General features: G+C 38.3%; 1 non-coding gene across 1 annotated transcript; it reads right to left on the bottom strand.

The window, feature by feature from the left end:
* Nucleotides 1-5,375: 5,375 nt before the first annotated feature.
* TRNAW-CCA (transfer RNA tryptophan (anticodon CCA)) lies at nucleotides 5,376-5,447 on the bottom strand. Its single transcript has one exon. It is a non-coding gene; the product is annotated as a tRNA-Trp (tRNA).
* Nucleotides 5,448-5,749: the final 302 nt, after the last annotated feature.

The raw sequence follows: 5,749 nt of genomic DNA, 5'->3' as shown, positions 1-5,749 counted from the left end.
TCCTTAAATTCCATAGGTAACATAATTTACTTAAATGGCAGAGTTGAATAATGCTGGGCAGCAAAATATAATGCTTTAAATTTTGCCTTGTAGTCACCTAGGAAACTATTTGCCAGTAGGAAGTAGAAAAGATAGAAAAATTTTCCTTTGTGAACAGAATGCCACTCATCAGGCACCCCTACTTTCCTCTTTTAATAGAGATTGTATACAGTTGAGGAAAATATCAAAGAGAAACAGGGAGTTTGATATAAAGTGAAACTTATTAAGGCTCAAGGTTACCCACTAAGATCTGAGGTAAAATGTATAAAAGGGAGATAAAATAATCTGAGCATGAAAAAATGTTTGTATAATGAAAGAAAGGGTCATACAGTATTGTTAATTCACTGTTAGTGTTTGTTTACACAAAGTACACTGAATTTGCAAATCAAAGTAAATTTGAAGGTGGTTTAGAACAAACAGGAGTGTTTTCTTTAACTCAAAGAAGTGATACCCCAGAGAACAAATTGCCCTTCAGTTATAACTGTATTTGATTATGATATAACATATTGTTAATCAAAACAGATTCTTTTCTACATGTTAAATATGATTTATTAGTTGTTTCAAGACTTTGAGGCATTTAGGTCTAACTCTTTACCAGGAACAAAGACCATCCTTTCAATGAAATGACAGCACAGAACCTGTGCAGGTGAAAGGAGATCAGAGCTCAGGGTGTGACTTCTGGGTGTACAGGAGAACGTCCGGTGCTCTCATTTGGCTGCTGCTGCTGCTAAGTCACTTCAGTCATGTCCAACTCTGTGTGACCCCATAGATGGCAGCCCACCAGGCTCCCCTATCCGTGGGATTCTCCAGGAAAGAACACTGGAGTGGGTTGCCATTTCCTTCTCCAGTGCATGAAAGTGAAAAGCGAAAGTGAAGTTGCTCAGTCATGCCTGACTCTTCGCGACCCCATGGACTGCAGCCTATGAGGCTCCTCCGTCCATGGGATTTTCCAGGCAAGAGTACTGGAGTGGGGTGCCATTGCCTTCTCCGGTCATTTGGCTAGTTGTAAAGTTTTCTCTTTGGCCCTCCAGCCGTGGAAAAACTCAGGAGGAGAGACAGCAAACCTCTCTGGCCCCCAAAATAAAAATTTCTCATGGTCCTATCTCAGTTCTCTCCTCCTTGCCCTTTCAGGATTTTTGCTGTGTCTATGCATGTAAAGGTCTGACCCTAAGAAAAGCCATTCATGTCTTTGGGACCCTGATGGTCCAGGAAATTAGACACCAGGACTTGAGTTTAAGAGACTGGTTTTTGTTTGTTTATTTGTGTAGTTACTTTATTTGGGTTTGTTTAAATAAATTTAATGGAGATACTCGTTCTCACTCTACTTCTCTCTTCCATGTGGTCTCTTTTTTCATTGCCTCTTAACTTTTCCTCATTGTTTAATGAACAACCTTAATCTGATGAGCAGAGGATAATTGTTGAGAATGTGCAGAAGGGGAAGGGTGAGGGATGTGAAGAGGGTTGTATATTTCTGTCTGAACACATTCATCTTCTTAATCCTCAGTGAATGAAAGAAGCCCTTCACAGTGGGCTCACAGAAGTTTAATCTGTGGGCACACAGAATTTAGATCTCCACATCAGTTTAAATATTTGGATTTGGATGAAATGTCTAATAATTACTGTGTGTTTGTATACAAAGGTAACCAGGAACTGCACCTGGTTACTTTTGTGGTTCTCAACCCTGGTCATAAATTAGAATCGTTGGAGAGCTTTCAAAAATTCTGAATTTTCAGCCATTCCAAAGATGAATTAAATCAGAGACTCTAGGCATATGATTGAAGTATTAGATTTTGTCAATATCTCAAATGATTCCAAAATGTAGTCCACGTGAAGAGCCACTGTGTGTGATCAAGGTTTAGGTTCTTCTCAACAAACAGACTTAAAATACCCTGGGGCAGAATCACATACCTACATTCCTTACTTTATTAACAACATAAAAATGAGAGGAAAAAAATCAATCTGTATTTGAAACACCTAGCATTCTATAGGTATGAACATGAAGACATGGTACATAAATACCAAAATGATACTAAACTGACTGAGGAATAAGAACTAGTAGAAATATCTTTTCGCTAAAGGTTTAAAATATTTGTATTCATATGATGAATATACAGTATGGGCTAAGACATGGCTGGATAGTTTGTTTCTAGTTTGGATTAACTCTAATCTATCCTGAACAAAGGACTCAAAAGTCTTACCCTAACATCACATTCATATTCTGTTATCTGAGCCTTTTTATTTATATATTTCACAAGCATATTTATGCTCTGTGGATCTATCACTGATGAAACAAGATAAATAAAGTTTTTATTATCATGTTGTCCATAGTATAAGGCATTGTTTTTCAAAGTATGGTCAGAATAACCTAGGAAGATGTAGATACATAGATTCCCTATAAGTCTACAGATTCTGGTTAAAATTTGGGGTAGAGCCCAGGAATCTTTATATTAACAGGCTCTCATGAAGTCAGTGGGAAATACATATTAAAGATTCAGAAATAATGTTGCTATTCATTCCAGTCAGTACTTCTCAAACTATCTAAGGTGAATAATCCATGTTCTTTCCCTTTTTAACTTCTAACACATAAATGACTAAGTAAAATCTAGTAAAAATGAACTTCTAAGAAAAAAAATGAAGGGAAAATAAAAAATATAATCCCTAATTCTTTATTGGATTCAACAGACAAAAAGTATTCCATCAAATTGCTATGAAAGTTTTTAAATACTTGATTTGAGTTTTTGTGCTTATTTTATCATAGACCAGTAAACAATTTGCAGGCTTAGCATTGGTCTTCAAATGAAACATTGAATAGCAATAGTAACCATTTTTGTTCAGAATAGCAATTCTATAAGATAGTAATAGGATAGAAACCAAAGAAAAGGAGTCCATTGTCAATCAAGTCTGGGAAATAGTGGGGAAATAAAATTCCCTTACAATGAAACATCTTGCAATATCTGCTGCACCGATGTGTTTGTGAATGTAAGAGAAGGAAATAGCATGCAGCCTTTTTCAACAGTTATTCTACCGTGGCTTTCTTTTCAAGGGCAGTGATTAGCAACTTAGTAAACCAGTTTTTCTATGGCATCCCACTCCAGTACTCTTGCCTGGAAAATCCCATGGACGGAGAGGCCTGGTAGGCTACAGTAGATGGGCTTGCGAAGAGTCGGATATGACTGAGCGATCTCACTTTCACTCTTCATTTTCTTGCATTGGAGAAGAAATGGCAACCCACTCTGGTGTTCTTGCCTCGAGAATCCCAGGGACGGCGGAGCCTGGTGGGCTGTCTATGGGGTCACACAGTTAGACACGACTGAAGCGACTTAGCAGCAGCTAACCAGTTTTTCAGTTCAGTTCAGTCGCTCAGTCATGTCCGACTCTTTGCGACCCCATGAATCGCAGCACGCCAGGCCTCCCTGTCCATCACCAACTCCTGGAGTTTACCCAAACTCACATCCATTGAGTAGGTGATGCCATCCAGCCATCTCATCCTTTGTCATCCCCTTCTCCTCCTGCCCCCAATCCCTCCCAGCATCAGAGTCTTTTCCAATGAGTCAACTCTTCGCACGAGGTGGCCAAAGTACTGGAGTTTAAGCTTCAGCATCATTTCTTCCAAAGAACACCCAAGGCTGATCTCCTCTAGAATGGACTGGTTGGATCTCCTTGCAGTCCAAGGGACTTTCGAGATTCTTCTCCAACACCACAGTTCAAAAGCATCAATTCTTCGGCGCTCAGCCTTCTTCACAGTTTTAGTTGAATGTAATTAAAGAAATACTGATTTAGGTAAGTTTTTTCACTTTATCCTTGAGGAAACAAAAACCTAGATGTGTCAAGTGACTTGTTTATAGTGAAACAACTGTTTCATTTATTAGCTAACTAGTACATAAACAAACACTTAATGAATGCTTACCGTGTGTCAGAATGTCTACCAAGTGCTTTACTTTCTAAGATGACGGAATCATTTGTAGACATGAAATGACTAATCATTCACATAGGGAACCCTTGGTTCTAATTTTTCTGCAGACACATATATCGCCAATATGTCTGTGCTTCTCTATTTTGTATGTTTCCATTACTCTTTCTGTTTCCCTGATATTTATAACTAAGGATATTTTTCCTGGGTGATATTGGCCTAATCTTGGCCAACTGTGTTGAAATTAAGTAGTCATGCAGTCTAGTAAGCAAGTAAGTGTAGAAATTTATGTCTTCATTCAGAGAATGTTTGCATAGCAGTTAATATGGGTCAGATAATGTCCAGGAGTTGGTGATGGAAAGGGAAGCCTGGCGTGCTGCAATTCATGGGGTTGCAAAGAGTTAGACACGACTGAGTGATTGAACTGAACTAAATGTTCTCAGCATTTTATATATATTACTTGATTTAAGCCTGTATCAATGGTTTGAGGTCAGTATTTTTATGTTGATTTTAGAGATAAAGAAATTGAGGCATAAAAGTATAAACTGACTTTTTCAGGATCACACACCTTATATAGACCTAGAAGTCAAACCTAAGCAGACTGGTTCCAGCATCCATGTGATACCAAGTAGAAATGTACACCTATGTTTTGAGAGTACCTGTTACGCTGGGTTAAGGTAACAGAAAATTACCCAACTGAAAGAGAATTATTTTAAGGAATTCAGAGTAGTTATTGAAACTGATATTAAATGTTTAGAGGAATGGTATTTTTCCACTGTCCTTCATTTTGGTGACTGTTTCCTCAGGAGATATGCTAGGGGGCTTTTCAAATACAGTTAGTAAAATCTGTATGGATTATCTTAATGGAATATGATCCTGAAAGATCATAGTAACCAGAGTTCCACATTTTGTTCTAGGAGTTGAACCAACTATAGATTTCCTATCATAAAATAATGGTTGTATTACCTACATGTGTGAAGGCATTGAAGTCTAACAAGCAGAATGAATCATTTTAAAGCTTTACTCCTGTGACTTTTTCTTCCCTTTCATACTCCATATACCATGGAAAGTGCTATAGGTACAATATTGACTAAAACATATTCTCTGACCATACTTACATCAGTCTAATAAGCGAAAAGGTTTTAAAACACATAATTAAACAAGTGTGCTGCATATTACTATTTATCTGCACTACAGTTTGTCATGAGGCAGAATATGACAACAAAGTCTTCGATATAATAATCTTTTGTTATGTTTCTCCAAGAGCACCATGACTTCTGGGTTTGAGCATCACTAGTAGTGAAGTCGCTTAGTCGTGTCCTACTCTTTGCGACCCCATGGACTGTATGTAGCCTACCAGGCTTCTCCATCCATGGGATTCTCCAGGCAAGAATACTGGAGTGGGTTACCACTTCTCCAGGGGATCTTCCCGACCCAGGGATCGAACCCAGGTCTCCTGCTTTGGAGGCAGACGCTTTAACCTCTGAGCCACCAGGGAAGCACTAGTCCTTACCATTTTATGAGGCCTTTCAGTATGTTCCCACACTGCCATTGCATAGCCCTACAATGACTTAGATGACACAGGGAAGTAAACATTAATTATATTTGTTTCTCTTTATTTAAAACTGTGAGCTCTTTGAAAGAGAATTGTGTCTCATTTGCCACTGTTTTCCCTCCATGTGACACAGAACCTGGCACTGGGTAGGTAGGTCCTTGATAAATATTCCTTGATTGACTGACTGATTGACTAAATTATAGTATTTGTTCATTCAGTGTGGGCCAGTTTTCTTTCATTTTTGC

The sequence above is a fragment of the Capricornis sumatraensis genome, chromosome 1 (genome assembly GCF_032405125.1).
Source record: "Capricornis sumatraensis isolate serow.1 chromosome 1, serow.2, whole genome shotgun sequence".
NCBI lineage: Eukaryota > Metazoa > Chordata > Mammalia > Artiodactyla > Bovidae > Capricornis > Capricornis sumatraensis.
The sequence above is the reverse complement of the archived record's forward strand: the minus strand, read 5'-3'. Positions and strand labels throughout refer to the sequence as shown.